The sequence below is a fragment of the Spinacia oleracea genome, chromosome 4, assembly GCF_020520425.1.
Source record: "Spinacia oleracea cultivar Varoflay chromosome 4, BTI_SOV_V1, whole genome shotgun sequence".
In the NCBI taxonomy this organism is placed as follows: domain Eukaryota; kingdom Viridiplantae; phylum Streptophyta; class Magnoliopsida; order Caryophyllales; family Amaranthaceae; genus Spinacia; species Spinacia oleracea.
In genome coordinates, this window is record NC_079490.1 from 118,605,688 (window position 1) to 118,625,644 (window position 19,957).

Consider the following 19,957-nt stretch of genomic DNA (forward strand, 5'->3'; position numbering starts at 1 on the left):
TGTGCTCTCTTTCTGATTGAAGAGATAGTGCATCTTAAACCCCTCATAATCCCTATGAAGAGAATTCAGCACTAGTGCAATAACTATCGACTCTTTGACAGAACCACCAAGTCTCTCAATTGTGAAAAATAATCCAGACATCATATCCACATGAGACCGAATTGGTGTGTTTTTGTCCATCTTAATTGAGTAAATGCGCTTTTGTGCCTCTAGAAGCTCGTTCTCTAGGCACAAACCGTGTGGGGTAATGAGTTTGAGATTGCTCATTGAATTAGCCAATTCATCAACCCTTTTGCCACCAGTTTGGCACTTGGGTTGAAACCCCACACGACATCTATCCCCAAGACGACTTAGGAGAGTATGAGGCTCAAAAGTAATGAACCTTCCTCTCCAAATTTCGGGAATAGACTTTAGGATAAACTCCGTGACAAGGTACTTGTGAAGTGACCAACTTCTGTACCTTTCTGGAGTCATACCCTGCTCATCATAGCTAGGAAAAGGTTTTTCAATGACATAGTGCATGTCATTAACTTTTAAAACTTCGATAAGTTTCCTTTCCCATTCAAGAAAGTTTGTCAAGTTTAATTCGACATCCAGAATTTCCGATGATTTGATTGTTGTTATGATTGCGGCCATTTGATTACTACATTTGAAAAGAATTCGCAATAAATAACCATTCATAACTTAATAACTTAAAAATAATTGCTAGCATATAATCATTAAAGCGATTAAACATTTCATTCATGTAAAAGAAAAAACATGGTCCAAAATGAATGAAACGATTCCAAAACCATAAAAGTCCTAAATCCTTAAGCAACTTTGGCATGTCTTAAGTATTTTAAGATTCTAGGTAAGCAAAACCTATTGCTAGTAATCTCCAAAACAATCTTGGTTAATAAATTAATACCATAATTTATCCCATTCCCACAACATAATGCCATTGTCGTTTGAGTTGAAACCACAATCAACGTGCTCCTTTGGGACGCCTTACCATCTAAGTCAACTAATGTAGCACCTCGCTTTGGCGCAAACCTACTACGTTTTGTAAGTGCTTGATTTGGAAGGCAACTTTTGAACTCAATATTTCTTTGGACCTAGTTGTTTCTATGTTAGTTCGATTATTTAGTGAACTAAATCTAATCGAGTAATACAAACAACCTACACTACTACAAAAATACCTTTATAAGTCGCCCTTTTAGAGTCGCCTCAAATTAATGTGCGACACCAAAACATTTAGAGTCCCATTTTATAAAACAGGCGACACGTAAAGTTGCTAGCAGATATTACAAAGAGACTAGCGTGTCGCCTGTGTTATAAAATGAGACTCTAAAAGTTTTGGTGTCGCACATTAGTAAAAGGCGACACCAATTTCTTCTTAATTTTCATTTCAATATTTTTTAAAAAAATCAAATTAAATACTTTCAGTGTCGCCTATGTTCAAAAACGAGACTCTATAAGTTTGGGTGTCGACAATTAATAACAGGCGACACCTATTTTATTTTTTCTAAATCAAATAAAATAATTTTAGTGTCGTATGCGGTATAGAATGGGACTCTAAAAGTGTTGGTGTCGCACATTAAAACAAGCGACACTAATCCCTCTTTAATTTTATTTCAAATTTTTTCTAAAAAATCATACGAAATAAGTTTAGTGTCGCCTGTTAATTATCTTGCGAAATAAGAGGCGACACTATACTAAAATACTGGCATACGAAGTATATTTTTAATTGCAATATACGAAGTATATTTTTAATTGCAATATACGTGAAAGAAATAACAATGCCTACACAATAAGTTGTTTCCAATCATAGGCCCAAGTGTATTTTTTTCCACTAAATTAAAAAATGACGGTGTAAAAAATTATTTTGGAGTGTTGGCTACTTGCGCAGTTCCCAGTTCCCAGATCTCTCACTAATCAAATTTCCCTCGCACATTGACCTATCCCTCCATCGATGAAAGATTGATCCATCTGCGGCGATTGAAGTCCTGCGGTCGTAAAATACTAGGTTGAGGCAAGGGCCCATCTTCAATTCTTAAAGTTTTAGCCATTTTTTGCTATTGAAGCCAAGCTAAAAAAAATTGAAGCTCTGCCCAAATTTCAAGTTGAAGGTGGGATTCATACGACTACTTGAGCACAGCCACAGGTAATTATTCTGCTTATATTTATGTTGTTTTCATTGAAGGATTTTGGGTAATCTCTACAATTCTTCCACTAGGGTTTTATCATTTGGGGTTTTTTTTGTTAGGGTAAATTCTTTGTCTAATTTGTTTATAATCGGATGTAATTTCCTTGATTTCGAGTCTGTTAGGAAAATTCTTGGTAGAATTTGCTTGAATTCGGGTCTGTTTATGTCTTGAATGTGAATTTGCTTGAGTTTTGGTTTGTTTATGGATTGAAAGAGCATATTGTTCGTGCTTCCATTCCCATGTACTTGATTCAGGTACGAGTTTTAATCATAAGTACAGATGAATAAACACTGCTTTATTATTTAGTCCCAAAAACTAATAATTAAGATCAAGGTGCAACCAAGCTCGTTGTTTTATCATATAGGAAAAAAATTACAATGGGGATATGCGATATAATAGGTGTTGTTTTCTTTACAAATGCATTTTAAATAAAACACATGACTAGAAGAATTATATTTGCTTTGGTGCCTGCAAAACTAGCAAACCAGACCATGACAGGAAGTATCCAATGAGTGGGATGCAACCCAAGTTCTTGGTGTTGCCACTGGTTAGCCTTCTAGTTACTTTTGAGGTTCAGAAGGGTTGCAAAATCATGGATTTAATAAAAAAAATCGATAATGTTGTAAAGAAATAGTGCAGATTCTCATTGAAATTTTACGGATGGAAAGCTAACTGATGACAAATCTCCACAATAATGATAAATATTTGAAGAATTAGGATGTTGTCAGTGTAACTCCAAAATCGGATTATAGGTATGCTAATATGTTTAATCCAACAGAGCTGACATGAAGAAGTACAAACTTTGGGTTGTATTCAAACCCAACAAAGTGTCTTTATTGAAATCATCTGGTTCAACCCTCTAGGATTCTTTTATACACTTCCACTAATGTTACCATGCGTATCTTGGACAAAACATAACGTCTTAACCTGCAACAGTAATAGACGTTATATTTGTATCTATATACAAATTATAAGAGGTGATTGGACCATCTCAAGAGGCTTCTGAACTTTGTAAGGACAAAATGAACTTAGGGTCTAGTAAAATTATAGGGTCAAAATGACCATTAGATAAATCCAACAGGCTTCCCTAAGATCAATTTCATCATCCTCTAACTGTTCCTGAGAAGATTTATTAAGGGACTTATTTTACAGCTTTGTATAGGGTTCCCTGGCGTTATCTCAATGCTCATCTCATTTGTGGTCCACACAAACCCCTAAACAACCTTTGTCACCTGAAACCTAAAGTATTTTAAGACAGTACTGTATACAAATGCTTGGTGTGGTTGCTTGTTTCTTGTTTAGTGGTTTTGATTGCCTTCTTTACACCGAACTCTTAATCAGAATCAGATTCGTCACAGTTGTTGTGTGAATAATATATATATATATATATATATATATATATATATATATATATATATATATACACTCTTATCTGATGCCCTTTAATGCAACTTTTTAGCTGTTGCTTGTCCGAAATTATGCTCTTCTGATTCTTTCTTATTGAAGTTTTGATGCAGAAATCATTACTGTTGGTATCTGAAATGTTCAATAAATTTTCTATGCAGTAAGCTGGTACATGATATTGCTTGGTCTGTTACTGATTGCAATACTTATGCAGGTTCCATGTACTACTATCATGGCTATGGGGCGTCTCAATAGGCCAAGTATCATGATATATATACATCGGTAATATCAAGGTTTTCCCTATATTCTTGATGTTGATCTAGCTTGTCCTAAACTTTACCTATTAGGCTTATTTTTCATGTTGGATTTGCGGTTATGCGGTCCTAATGGATGGTTAAATTTTATCAGACCCAATATCTCTTTGTCAGAATGATTCTAGGATCAGAAACTGATGGTTGGTTTTTGTTCTCAGTTGCAGCCTGCTCATTTTCAAGGACGTACCTTTGATATTTCAAAAGCTTTAGAGGTATCTTATTTTTCACTTTGATTGCGGAGTATTTGTTAATTTCATCAAGGTTGTCCTAATTGAAGCCAGAATATTTGCGATAACATGGCTTATAGTATTTTCGCATGTTAACGATCATATTAATCAGTTTATTTTACTTATCGAATAGATATAGTCCTTCATTGATACCTATATGAACACAATTTTGTAAAGTAAAAGTTAATGGCTTTATACTTCTATTAAATACAATGATTATGGTCGTGGCCCTAGGTGGGTCTACAAATGTTGTACTGCATCTGATTGCCATTGCTACGTTAGAGCCATTGCTCCCACATTTCGTCCCTTGCTTTGAGCTAAATTCCTAACAGGGTTAATGTTTTATTTTGCAGGTCTGTTGGTCTAGATTTGACTCTCAATGACTTTCAGAAGGTTAGTGAAAAGATTTCACTGCTTGCAGATCTTAAGCCGAGTGGTAAATATATATGTCATGGAAGCTTTACACAAGTTAAGTTTATAGCTTCTCTCAGTTAATATAGTGAACACATTCTTGGTCAATGCCTAGGCAAATGCAGATTGGTGGTACTCCTGCACTTATTTGTCACCTTGAACTGGGATACTTGGACTTGTGTTATTTTAAATCATTCATTTGGTCCTAGTCAAACCCCATCAAGAAAACACGGCATATCTAGATAATATATATGAGGAGATTATGTAAGGCTGTTGTAGTGGGCTCTCTGTTGTTGTTACAGGTGCTTGCTGTGGCTTGCAGGTGTGGTGCACTGGTATGGCTGCAGATTCTGGTGTAATTTTGCTGCACTATTGTTTCTGCACTGATGTTCCGTGCCCTGCTGCTGCTGGGTTTTGCAGCTGTTTCGTGTAGTGTTGATGCGTTTTGTTTCCCCGATGGTGCTGCTGGTTCTGCTTGTAGTTGTATCTTTTATTCTGCTTTTTTTGCTGCTTGTATTATACGTAGCTTCTATGTTCTAGCTGTATCTTTTTGCTGGTTGTGTAATTTGTCAGTTTGGGATGCAAGTTGTAATTTTTCAGTTTATTTCTTTGGTTTGGATATATATTACGTGTATTAAATACTTCCTTTTGGTAATATATTTTCTCCATTTTACCAAAAAGTAAAAATAAAATACACTTTCGGTGCCACATCCTGTAATCACTTGCGACTCCTAATAGTTAATTAATCATTTAAAAAAAAAAAAAAAACTTTTCGTGTCGCCTTTTGGTATAATAGGCGACTCAAAATCGGTAAAAAGGTTTTAAAAAATAATTCAGAAAATATTTTTCGTGTCGCCTATAATCTTAAGAGGCGACTTTAAAGGTAATTAGTTTAATAAAAATAATTTTGCAAAACATCTTTCGTGTCGCCTCTTAGTATATTAGGCAACACGATTATTAAGAATTTTAATAAAAATGTCCGGAAAATATTTTTTCGTGTCGCCTATAAACTTTAGAGGCGACTCGTATAACTAAAAAATATATAAAATAATTCCGAAAAATATTTTTCGTGTCGCCTATAGAGATTAGAGGCGACATTAAAGGTTATTTAATTCTTTTTAAATAATTAAAAAGTACCTTTCGTGTCGCCTCTTATTATAATAGGCGACTCGGAAAGATTAATTAATAAATTAATTTTTTTGAAAAATATATCAGTAGTGTCTCCTCTTCCATAATAGGCGACACGTATAATAACATTCGTGTCGCCTCAAAGGGGCGACTCCAAAACACCAAAAAGTTTTAGATTCCCTAGCTTCAGAGTCGCACCATAGGCGACACTAAAGGCAATTTAGAGGCGACACGAAAAGGTGTTTTTGTAGTACTGTTATTCATGCATAATATACATTCATTCAAGCATAATATATATATATATATATATATATATATATATATATATATATATATATATAGTGTAGAATTAAATTGGTGAACTAGTATGGCCCAAAACTCTTGTCTTGAAGCATCCAATCTTCTTCACCAACTTGTTAGCTTGGCATCGTCTTGAATCTTCATTCAATGCTTACTTAAAGTTCTAAACTAGAAATACTTGAAAAAAATAAATTACATCAAATTTTCCATGGTTCGCAGACCATATTTAAAACTTTACATTCAAAGATAGAACGATTCGCAGACCGTGTTTAACTATCCTAGATTGGACATACTAGTCACTTGGAGTACCTGCATTACATAAAATATACATTCTATGCATTACCCATTCGTATGCTAAAACGAATGACCCATATAATTATGCAAGTATTTAAATGAATTAATTAAAATTCACGTTCACATAAACGCGTCCTAAAAGATTAATCAATTTCCAAATTATTAATCCTTAGACTTTATTCTAATTAAAATTGAATTTAATTAAAATAATGCGACCTGCGAAAATAATGAAAATAATCATTTCATTTTTAATTTCATTTAGCGGCTCCCACTCAAATGAATAATAATTCCGGAAAATTAATTATTTAAATATTAAATTAAACTCACGGCCTGGTCCAAGTTAAATAAAATAATTATTAATTATCCCGTTAGCCAATTTTAATGCGAACATAAAATTCAAGCCCAACAAAACAAAACAAAATTTGTTCGAGTGCAATGCGGGCTAGGCTTGCGCCTAGCCCAGCAATGCACGACGTGTGGCCTACAAGGCACACGAGCAGCTGCCCATGCCCCCGCAACCCACGCCCACGTACCGCAGCTATCGCTGGCCCATGGTGCCTGTTGTGCTCGACGCTGCGCAAGGCATGGCAGCCTTGCTTGCTCGCAGCTCGCAAGACAAGGCGCGGCGTGCCTGCCTTGCTTGCCCCTTTCCTCGCTGCGGCTCGACATATGCGTGGCAGCCCGCATGGCTCGACGAGCCACACGTCCACCCAACCTCGAGTTCGTGCCTTTGGTTCGTGCCTATGGACCAACTAATTAAAAAAAATTAATTTCAGGAACATTTGCATTAAGTTAATTTTCACAAAATTTACGATTTTTATTTTCGAAAAATAATTTTATTACGATTTAATTAATTTAACAACAATCCAATTTCGTTAAAATTATTAAATCCAGGATAACATTATTCAAATTTTAAGAACGAAGAATTTCAACTGAAAATTTGAACTTTTAAATAATCGAACCTAAAACTTTAAATCGTTCTAAACATTTAAATTTCTGATTTTTACGAATTTGGTTTAAGTGTCGATTAAAATTAACGAAACTATTCAAAAAATTTATCCAATAATTTTTGAAATTCGCCACTGAACATGAAATTATATTCCCTTTCCCAATTTACCAAATTACTAGATCCAAATTATTTAAAAAATCAATTAAAATTTACGAATTTGGGAAAAGCAAAATTAGGGTTTATACATGATAAAAACGGCTGAAATTTTACCATAATTAAAGAATATACCAGCATTGTGTCAAAATTTTAATCAATTCCGAGTAGTTTAGGTCGACCAATTAATTGAAAAACTTTCCGAATTTATTTATTTTAACTCGAAAATTAACAAAAACGCCCAAAAACACATACTTCGAGGCTTGTTTTTGCAATTCCGTTCTCATTAGATTATCTTAGAAAATCGTTTTCAATCAGATTAGGGTCAGGAAAATCGAAATTTCAACAGTTTTCGAATTCAGAACTGATCCTGCGATAAATCCAATAATCCAGAAACATTCGAAAAAATTCTGAAAAATACAAGAAAATTCGACAATAGCAAAAACAATAATTCATGCTAAAAAATTCTTTGAACACATAAGGCTCATGATTCCATTGTAGGGGAATACAGTTTAACATACATAACATGTGCGGAACATCCCCAAAGCCAGGAAACATGTATAAAACACAGTTTAAGCAAACTTACATTCGAAGCGTGTTTTCCCGAGTATTGTATCAACGAACACGAACAAAAAACTCCACTTTTCGTTCCTCTATTTGGTTCACCGACACGTTCAGATCCGTCTTGATTATTGTAGCTTAGACAACGCACAAGATTTTTTTTCTTTTCGGGATGAACAATTTTTCAGAGAGAAAAACTAAAGAACGTAATTTAGGAATTATGTTTAGGTTAGATGGAAAACTGATTGTGTTGGAGTGTGTACAAAAAATATAATAACCTAATTATTATATTAGTGTAAGCGGCCAAGACCAAGGGCCTTTACCGGCCACACTTACACGCGACCACACACCCGTGCCCAGCCAACACGCTGCAGGCTGAAGCCCACAGCGTGCGCAGCCGGGCATCATGGGCCGTGGGCCTTGCGTGGTCACTGCTGGGTTGATGTGTGGTGATGCGCTGCCATTCCCCGCGGGCTGGCTTGCTTGCTGCATTGGGAGCTTGCTGGCTCGTTGGGCCTTGCGCGCTTGGCTTGACGGGCCGGCAGCTTCGATGCGGCTCGTATCGCGACTAACGTCTTACGGCTATTATTTATCGTATCGTATACGATGAATCACCCTCGTACGATACGATTATTCGTTTCGCCCAGCTTACGAATATCTGCGATACGATATACGATTCCGACGCAAGGTCGTATCGTATAATACGTTTTCCAAACTAATTCCCGAAAAGCTATTAAATGAATTTCCGATTCATTTAATCCCGTGATCTGTTAATGATAGGCTAAAGTTGTATCACCTAATAAAAAATAAACCTAAGTCCACTAGCTAGGTAGCAAGGGAAGTCAGGATCGAATCCACAGGAAAACATGCGTTCTTTCTACTATTAATCAATTAATCTAGACTATTGGGAACAAGAGTTTGGTTGATGGTTTGCTAAGACTACGGCGATAATTAAACAATTAAGAATCAAGAAAATAAGGAATCTAGGGCATAGGTTCACCAACAAATAACAATCCAGGACGATAAACAATCACAATAATCAACATAGTAATTAATTAGACTAGCATGCTCTCTCGAATCGATACTAATCATAGATTTAGAATTAATGGGCTCTCGCCACGTATTAACTCTAATTCCACCTATTGACATAAGCCTAAACATCAAATTGCATCTCTCGAATCTTAACTTGATATTTCATGACTATTACAAATAAACCTGCGCAAATCTAATTGCATAGTGAAATAAACCAATCAATAGGAATCAATTACAATGCCAACAATCACAATTATTCAATCATCCCTTCATATTATTCATGGATCCCAAACCATAGAAATTAGACTACTCAAGCATATTGACAATAAACAAAGTGATAATCATAATTGAAAGCATTATTAAAGCAAATACAATTGAATAAAAATAAGAGCAATACCTAATTCAAGAACAATGGAAAATGAAAGCTTCGATTTTCATTGAGAATTAAACTAAGTGTTTGCATAAATTTTGAGAGAAAACTAAAGCTTAAGGATAATAAACTAAGGTTTCAATACTAGGAATAAAGGTGCCTCTAAAAATAACTAAGGCTTGTTTATATAGTTTGCAAAAATAAAGCCTAAAAAACGGAAAAGAAAGCACGCGAAAAGCTGCAGAGGTTGGCGTCGCCCGATCGGGCGATGTGCTCGATACTCGGCCCGATCGGTCCAAATTCCGCCCGATGGGGCGGTTTGCGAAAGCCCAGGATACGCCCGAGTATGGGCGCCCGATCCGGACCGGGCGAAGTGCGCCCGATCGGGCGCGTACATATGACTTCAATTCCTTCTTCTTTCCACCCGATGGTCGCGTTTCGCCCTCAGCTCACAGCGCGATTTGCAATCCTCAACATCCTTCGCCCATATCACCGAGTCTAACTCCCGGGGCTCAACCATAAGCATCTAAGGCTCCCGAAAGTCGACGATAGAGGTCCCGAACTTCCTCGGGCTCGTGTAGTGGCCTAAATCACCATGAATCGGGTCTAAAAAGACCAATTTCTCATAATCAAACCTGAAACTCAAGGCACACTCAATAACACAAATTAGTACTAAAAACGGCTCCTAAGAGCTCATTTGACGCATAAAAGTACTAAGGGACGGGGGTAAAACACTATATAAAACACACATATCAAACTCCCCCAAGCTAGATCCTTACTTGTCCCTAAGCAAGGAAATCATCGACGAATACAAGACCAACTTCACCCCCAACATATTTCAAAATGAAAAATATAATTCAAGGCAAAATCCAACGAGCATGCATCAATGTCAACCAATCAAATCCATCCAACCGCTAATCCACCTTAACAATCGTCACGCAAAGCGAACCACAAATGCACAATGGAATTCAAGACTAGTGCTCACACACCCGTCACTCATTTATGTGGCGGATAAAAGATGTACCCGTTCGCTCTCCTCCCAACATATAAGTGTACAATGCCCTCCCAAACTCACAACACGTACTCGTGTATCTAGAAAAACATACACTCAACCTAGTAGTCGACTCGAAATGTGTCATGTCATAACTTGCGTTGATAAACAACTACTTTCACATAAGTACGACTCTATGCACAAAGGTCGGAAGGTCTTCAAAGCTTGTAATGTTAGGCTTAGGTAAGGGTGCGGTAAATTTGGACATAATGTGAGCTTTAAAGCCTTGGGTTTAGGGAGCATAAATCCGAAATACAACCATGATCAACCAAAATAATGACCATAACCCTCTCACTCAACACATGATGAAACAACAAACACCAACACCATACTTTCTTGCCTTTTTCACAATTATAACCAATCACTCATAAGGATATGAATTTGCAAAACTTGATTGAAACAATACTTTGAACTTTTTCTGAGAGTAATAGATTTTTCTCTCTCTTTTCTTTTTCAATCTCTCTTTTTTTCTTTCTTTTAGAAACCTTCACATTTGTTTTATTATTTCATCTCTTTCATTTTCAACTCATTTTCAACAACAAACATGATAAGACGAACTCCTTTTTCAACACTCACTTTGTGCTCAAAATGTAACACACTACAACTCCCTCACCTCACTACTATTAGCTCCCCCAAGCTAGGCTTGGGACTAGTAGCCAATGGGGTTTTGACAGGCTTGTAATGTGGCTAGTCATCGAATAAAGGGCACAAGCAACAACATGGGTAGAAAAGGAGGGAACAAATGTATCTAGATTCATCTGAAGGCTACCTAAACAGAAAAATGCCTTCGTCCTCCACAATGTGCATGTATATGAGTCATAAAACGCTACTAACAGGTGCAAACCAACACTCAAAATCAAAGACACACCAGGAAGCTATCACACATCATAACCAAGTCAACTAGCCAAGCACCAAGTCCACAAATAGTTAGTCAGAGTTGACTCATGCTAAGGCATCAAAGTAATCGAATATTAAATCATGGCTAACACATCTACATTGCTCATCATCAAATACCAAGAATCAAAACAATTTTCAACCAAGGGGCACAGGGAAGCATGATTTTGCATTCATCGGAACATATTTTTGTATTTTTTTCAAAGCAATTAATAAACTACTCTAGAAAGCAATAAACACACCAAGATAAACACACCAAAATAAGTAAAGCAAAAATAAAAAGAAAACATACCTAATATGTACAGGTAAGTGAAACACACACCCCCAAGCTAAATCAGACAATGTCCTCATTGGCTCAAGGGGCATCGAACCATCTCGATCATCCTCAGCATCACTGATGGCCTTGACCATCATCACCATCATCACCATCATCACCACCTCGACCACCATAACCGCTAGTGCCCGCTCCATACCCACCGTAGTGGGTGGGTGTGAAGGTGCCCATAGAACCGGGAGCTCCATATCCCTCCGCGGGATAGGTAAACCAGGAAGGGTGCTGAGAATCCGGAGCAATATAGCCCTGCCTGGCATACTGATCATAGATAGGGAACATGGCCCTCTGGTGATCACTTGCGAACTCATGAAAACCAATCTCAAGCCTCCCTAACCTCTCATGAACGGACCCCTGCTCCTCCTCTGGTGTCGGGCCACCCTGTGGCCTCCCCTCATCCCCTCGACGCCCCCTACTAAAGTAGGTGCGAGGCTCGGGCTGAAACTGGTGGGGCTCTGGCTGTGGGTCAGGCTCGGGCTGTCGGTCAGGCTGCTCTTGCTCAAATCCAACATATAAATAGTGAGCCTGGCCGGGTCTAAAACAGGTGCGGCCCTGAGGGTCAGGCAAGGAGAAAAGCATGTTCCCCTCGAACATCCAATGCATGGCACCCGGCCTATACAACCCATGCTCACCCTGCAAGCGGCGGAGTCCAGCAAAATAGGCCAAATCTAGTAAGTTGCTACCCAAAACCGGAGTCTGGTTAGCCTCAACAAAGTTTATCGTGGCCATGGCAATGTGGGTGATCAACCCACCAATGGTGATACGGGTGGTGTGCCTGCTAGTAGCTATAGAATAAAGTTGGGAGGCCATATGATGTGCTAAGTTCATGGTATACCTCGCTTCCCCCTCTAAAACATAGCCACCCAAAATCTCCAGCTCCGTACTCCTAATGTTCTGAGTCTCATCCCTACCAAATATAGTGAACCCCAAGAACCTGTAGAATACAATAGGGACAGGGTGTTGTATCTTGGAAGCATGCAAGTGTTGCATACTACCGGGATCATCATTACCAGTCAGCTTTCCCCACATGGTACAATTATTATGGGCACTATCAGGCTTCCTACTAGGGGTAGTGGACAAACCAAAAATTCCACCAAAATCAGCAATACTCAAGCTAACATTACGGTTCATCAAGCGAAAGTGAACCGACGACACATTCCTATAACCATCTTTACGTAATTGCAAAGAACTCAGAAACTCCAAAGTCAAACGCCTAAAGGTGAGACGCAACATGATATACATTCCTTTCACACCGACACCATAAAAGACACGTTTAACATCATTCTCAATACCCATATCATTCAAAGACCTTTGACAAATGAATCGGGCTGGAATTACCTCCCTCTTTTTGAGGTGGATGAATCGGTCTCGTTGCCACTCTGTAGCAAAAATAACATCCGAAAAGTCCCGATCGGCTTCGAATTGGGATGGCGGCGGTGGTGGTGTCGGCTCACGAGCGCGGCTAGTCGAAGCCTCATGTTGGTTCCTTTCTTGCATTGTGCAATTCCTTTTTGGTCGGCTAGACATTGTGGAAAATCTGAAAATTTGAAGGTTTTTGAGGTTTTTGGTGGAATTTGGGGGTTTGGTGGAGAGTTGGGAGTAGGTTGTAGAGGATGATGAGAGGAAGATTTTGGTGTATGGTGTGTTGAATTTGGTGAAGGATTGAGTGAGATATGAGGGATTGAAGTTTGTGAAGCTTGGGGTTTAATGGAGAAAGAGAGAGAAAATAAGTTGAAGAAGGAGATGAAAGTGAATGAAAGAGGGGAAGCCGTGCTTAAGTCCGCTGAAATCGCCCGACGCCCGATCGGGCGAAAAAATAAACTTCGGAATCCTTCCGTGCGCGCCCGATCGGGCGCACCTCGCTCGATCTATGCGATCCCCTTTCAGAACCCCTTCTTTGACCAAAATTTCGCCTCTTGACTTCCATATGACATCATCAACACTCGCCCGATCAGGCGGAATTTCGCCCGATCGGGCTTTTTACTCGCCATACCCGCCCGATCGGGCGGACCTTCGCCCGATCCGGGCATTCCACTCGACAGACGGCCCGATCGGGCATCCTTCGTCCGGTCGGGCAAAAAAGAATCCCTTTACTGATGTCGACACGCGCCCGATCGGGCGCACCTCGCTTGATCCGGATCGGGCGGATTGCAGTATGCTACGTATCAACTAGAATTTCACTTTTTCGAACTTGGAGCTTTAGGCCTGCACACTATTAAACACCCAAATAGCGTAATTCCCTCTTCTCACCTCTCTAACACCAAAAACCAATACCGAAACACACTTAGGTAGGGGAAAACACTAACAAAACACACAAAGGAAAGAAAAAATTGTAACATTATACTACCAAAGCAATAAAGTACGGGTTGCCTCCCGCAAAGCGCTGGTTTATTTCTAGGTCCCGCTCGACCTCATTACCTCGAATATGCAGTTCATAGGGCGGAAGGATTAAGGTGTTGAACCTCAACCACTCCTACAGTAGCCCCTTCGTGGTACAACTTCAGACGTTGCCCATTCACTTTAAAAGCACTCACCACTGGTGTTCTCTACCTCAACTGACCCAAACTTGTTGACCATAGTCACGGTGAACGGCCCAGACCACCTAGACTTAAGTTTTCCAAGAAACAACTTAAGCGTGCCTTCCCTAGCTGCTCCCGAACCGAACAAGAACAAGTTTAGGACTCCAAGTGTAGTCCCTCCGTAGATAGTCCACATCACGTTCGGATCCGCCTTAGATTCAATTAACTAGAATTTAGCTTAAGGTATTATGTTATTCGTTTATAATTGTGTGGCAAATTATTAACTTTAGTTTTTAACTTAAAACTATATGAATACTTGAATTGATTTATTATAAATTGTGAATGCCATCACTTATTTATAGGGTAGGATTATCGGAACTAGAAACCTACTAGGATTCAACTTATCTAATTCTATTAGAATTAAATACTAATTAAATCTATTAAATTAGTGTTTAACTCAACAACTAATTCTAGTAGTTTTAGGAAAATAATCTTTAATCGAACTAATCCTAAATGCTTAAGGATTCGAGGCATGCATGAACTCAACGCACACGCACGCACAGCCCACGAAGGGCGCAAGGCGCGCGCGCGGAGCTCGGCCCATCAGCGATGGCTCGCAGCCCATGCTTGGGCGCGCCAGCCTGCTGGCCTTGCCTTGCTCGCTGGGCCTGGCCTTGTGTGCTGCTTGGCTGGGCCTTGCTTGCCTTGGCGGGCTGCTGGCTCGCCTTGCTGTTCGCGGGCTTCTCTAGGCGCAGGCCTGACTTCGTGTTGGGCCTTGCTTCTAGCAAGCTCGTCCGATGTTTATTTCGTACGACGCGCTTCCGATTAATTTTCCGATTTCGGAATTCATTTCCGATTCGAACAATATTTAATATTTCCGATTCCGGAATTAATTTCCGTTTCGAACAAATATTTAATATTTCTGATTCCGGAATTAATTTCCGATTCCAATAATATTTCCGATTCCGACAATATTTCCGTTTCCGGCAATATTTCAGATTCCGGCAATATTTCCATTTCCGATAATATTTTCCGATACGTACCATGTTCCCGTTTCCGGCAACATCTACGACTTGGATAATATTTATATTTCCGATACGACCCATATTACTGTTTCCCGCAATATCATCGTTTCCAGAGTATTCATAATTTGCCTTTTGACGATTTAACCCACTGGAACCGAGATCCCTCGATTCCGGATATCCATAAATGGAGTATTTAATTCACTTAAATATTTGATCCGTTCACGTACTATTTGTGTGACCCTACGGGTTCAGTCAAGAGTAAGTTGTGGAATAATATTATTAATTCCACTTGAACTGAAGCGGCCTCTAGCTAGGCATACAGTTCACTTGATCTCGCTGAATTATTAACTTGTATAATTAATTAATACTGAACCGCATTTATTAGACTTATCATTGAATGCATACTTGGACCAAGGGCATTATTTCCTTCAAAAACATCCTAAGCCTATCTGCAATCCATTTGTGAACATTCAAGCTTGAGGATGACCAAACATCTATCTCCTTACTCCTTCAGCTGCTGCTGCTCATTCACCACATTCTTGCCCTTAATATCCCTTTCTGTCTTCTTCAAAATTTTGACACTGGTTGTTACAATTGTTGGGATTGTACCAAACAGGATCTGCTTTGTGACTGTATGCGGGGAAGAAACTGACGTTGTGGCCGCCTCTATATCAATAACCCCTTGTGCATTCTGCCCCTCTATTGTTGTTTCCTTATTTATTTCTGGAAGTTCCTTTTGTGGATTAGAGATTCGAGCAAATGGTGGAGGATTTAAAAACATTTTGTGGCCAATCGCCATACAGAAAGCATATTGTGCAAGGCAATGAGCCACCTTGTTCGATCCTCGTGGAATGTGAGTAAATTCTATGGACCTGAATTTGCTCATAAGACATGCAACATCATTAAGTACTGGTGAGAGCTCATGATGGTATGTATCATCGAGGTTCCTGAGGAGTTTCACCAAAATCTCAACATCCGTTTCCAGCTTTAGATTTTGAATATCATAACCCACTTCCATAGCGAGGCCCTCACGAATTGCATAAAGCTCCGCAACCGAAGGTGTGATAGCATCATACTTGCTTGAGAAGCCCTTATACCAATTCCTAGAGACCCCCCTGAACACATCCCCCCTATGCTTCATTTTGTTCTTTCCAACTACCATCAACATTTAGCTTCAAGTAATCAAAAGAAGGTGGGAACCAAGTTGGTTTTGATCCATTAGAAACTTCTTTCCCTTTCCCCTGAAGAATATGAGAAGTGGAAGAGTGATCCATGAACAAAGTATTATAAATAGAGAAGGGTTTAGTCATCTTTAAATCGAATACTACTTTGTTTCTAGCAATCCAGATATGCCAAATTGCTATACTAAACAAGGATTTCCAATTATGGGCTTGGGACAAATTATAAGACAACCAATTCCTCCAATTCGTGTTAAAAAACTTTGTCAAATCTATAGTGGAAGCAAAATTAACTCTTTGAAATATGTAATTCCATATTATTGGTGATTCCCAACAGTCTCTAAAAAGATGCAAATGACTTTCTGGGTTATTGTGGCACCTCACACAAATTGGGGAAATAAAATCCAAGATATAACAAAGCTTTTGAGCCACAGGTAGAATCTCATTACAACAATTCCACAATAGCATTTTGTATTTAAAAGGGGATTTAATTTTCCATAAGGATTTCCAATTAACTGTAGAGGGGGTGGAGTGGTTAGTAGAAGTAGAATTTGTTTAAAGAGAATAAGAAGATTTTGTATTGAAAATACCATTCTTGCTATAGGTCCATCTAATGTAATCTTGAGTGTTTCGGTATTGGGAGAGCGGTGTGCTTTTAATCAGATTACAAATGTGCGTGGGAAGGTAATCCTTTATTTTATCAATATTCCAAGAGCCATCCTTAATAATATCCTTTACAAACCAGTGACTAATTCTGTCCGGGATATCTTTAGAAGTCAATTTATAAAGTGGCTCCGGGCCCACACAATGATGATACCATAACGAAGTTGATTCCCCATTCCCTATCCCCGCAATTAAACCCTTAGAGAGTAAATGCCTACCTTTAAGAATATCCCGCCACATAGGTGATTGATGAGCCCCTGGATTGCAGTCAAAGAAAGTGGTTCTCCTTAAGTATTTTTCTTAAAAAATTTTAATCCATAACTTATCCTGACCTGTTAACAATTTCCATCCTAACTTAGCCATAAAAGCGATATTCCAATCTCTTAATCTCCTAATACCTAGCCCCCCTAGTCCCAAAGTCCTAGTGATATTAGACCAAGAAGTGCGGGCAATGTACCTACTTCTATCCACTTTATTCCAAAGGAATTTCCTACTTCGTTGTTCACTTAATTTAATAAATTTTATAGGGAGAACATAAGTTTGCACAGAATACAAAGGATAAGTGTTTAAAACTAATTTAATTATCTACCAGCCATATTTAACAGTTTTTCTTGCCACCTGCGAATTCTATCAAAAGTTTTGTCTAAATTAAAAGACCCATGAAATTTGCAATCTTTGATTTGTTTAGCCTTATATCTACTTCTATGTATTTCCCAAAGGTCGAAGTCTGAGTGAACCCATAAATAGACGCAATAGAGTTACGCACTACATGACTCATATGAAGAGGGAAAATAAGGGAGGATTTTCTCATATTAATTTGTAATCCCGAAATAGAGCTAAATTTAGTAAGAGTTTTCATGATATTAGTCATATTATCCGTAGTGGCACTACCAAACAAGAAAACATCATCCGCATAAAACACGTGGGATAAATTAATATTTTTAGTAATACGAAGAGGTTTCCATAAACCTCTTTGAACTTGTTGCTCAATCATAGTGGATAGTCTATCCAAACAAAGTACAAAAATGTACGAGGATAAGGGGTCACCCTGACGAATTCCTCTTGCCGGGGTGAAATTATTTTTAATCTCTCCGTTCCAAAGAACTGTTATATTTGAGGAACAAATGCAACTCATTATTAGATTTGTTATCTGTTCTGGAAACTAATAATGAATTAGAGTTTCACGAATAAAACTCCATTCTAGAGTGTCATATGCTTTGGTGAGATCCAATTTTAAAGCCATGATGTTTTTTCCTTTTCGACACTTATGGAATAAATGGGATACTTCCTTAACTACGATAACATTGTCTTCAATTCCCCAGTCTTTAATAAGTCTAGACTAAAGGGGACTTATTATTTTCGACAAAATTGGGCGAATTCTCCTGGAAATAGTTTAGTTATCAATTTATAAATCATATTAATTGCAAAGCCCTATAGGCCTAAAATCTGACATTGATTCAGGTGCATCTGTCTTAGGGATCAAGGTAATGTAGGACTCATTAATAGAATGAGGAATAGAAGCAGTAGTAAAACACTTAACACAAAAATTAGTTAAGCAATCTCCTAAATCCTCCCAATATTTCTGGGAAAACACTAGTTGGATCCCATCCAGCCCTGGGCTTTTAATAGGGTCCATTTGGAAAAGATTATGCTTAACCTCCTCCTTATTTATTGGTTTAGTCAAACTTCCCAAATCCGTTTCATCAATACAAAATATTGCTTACTTCTATAGCCTTCCAGTTACTTTTCATCTTTGTGTTGCGAAAATTTTGCTAAAGAAATGAACAACCATATTTTTAGATCATCCGGTTTAGTAATCCACTCCCCTACTTCATTCTTAAGAGCAGGCACCTTACCCCTACTTTTTCTAACAGTGGCTAACATGTGGATATACCTAGTATTATAATCTCCATATTTTCTCCAATTTATTCTAGCTTTTTGCTCCCAAATTAGTCGTTCCTTATTGAAAATTCCTTTTAATTCCCGGAGTAAATCTTTCTCCAAATTATAAAGAAAAGTATTATGATTCTTAGCTAAAGCAATTTGGATCCCATTCAGTCTTTCTAGTAGTTGTTTTTTTTATTCTTTAAATTCCCAAAAACATTATTATCCCAATTCTTTACATTTTTCAAAAATCAAGTTCTACCCACCAAAAATTCATTCCTATTACTCAACCAATTATTCACAAAAAAAAACCCAAAATTGTGGGTGTTCCATCCACACATCTTTACATCTAAATGGAAAGGACCCTTCACAATATCATTATTAAGTGAAATCAATAAAGGTGAATAATCAGAGTGAGTACGAGGAAGATGGTGTACCTTGGTATGCGGGAAAACTTGCCTCCATGGGGAATTCACCATCGCACGATCAAGCCTTTCCCTGATTAAGTGCAAACCCTCCCTTGAGTTAGTCCATGTGTAAGGGCACCTGTTGTTGCCCACATCCACTAGACCCGCTACATCTGTGAAATTGTTCAAGTCTTTGCATTGACCCGGTCTTAAAGGACGACCTCCCATTTTCTCTGCTTGAGAAGTGACCTCATTCATATCTCCAACCACCAACCATGGAGTATCTGGCAGCGGAAGGTTATCCTTCACCTCTCTCCAAAATTGGTGTCTTGGACCCGGAGAACTTGGAGCATGCATACTCGTCACCAGAACTTCTAGTTTAATATTTTTGAAGTGAAACAAAACGTGAAATTGATTAGTATCAGCTGTGAAGAGAATCAAATTCACGGTTTGCTTCCAAAATAACCATATTCTACCCCGCCTTTCCACTTGAGAAACCACCTTATATGCATCAAACCGGAGATCCCTCATAACTTCCCTTGCCCGGTGATCATCACTTTTTGTCTCCAATAGTATGAGAATCGACGGGTGTTGATCATCAATTATCTCCCAAGCATGAGGAATAAAGTCATCCTTCAACGCCCCCCTTACATTCCAAACACAAATCTTCATATAT

The 19,957-nt window shown here is 38.4% G+C and overlaps 1 long non-coding RNA gene across 1 annotated transcript; it reads left to right on the forward strand.

Moving 5' to 3' along the window:
* Positions 1-1,817: 1,817 nt before the first annotated feature.
* LOC110785283 (uncharacterized) lies at positions 1,818-5,250 on the forward strand. Its single transcript, XR_002532570.2, has 4 exons — positions 1,818-2,143; positions 3,805-3,872; positions 4,063-4,116; positions 4,485-5,250. It is a non-coding gene; the product is annotated as an uncharacterized lncRNA (long non-coding RNA).
* Positions 5,251-19,957: the final 14,707 nt, after the last annotated feature.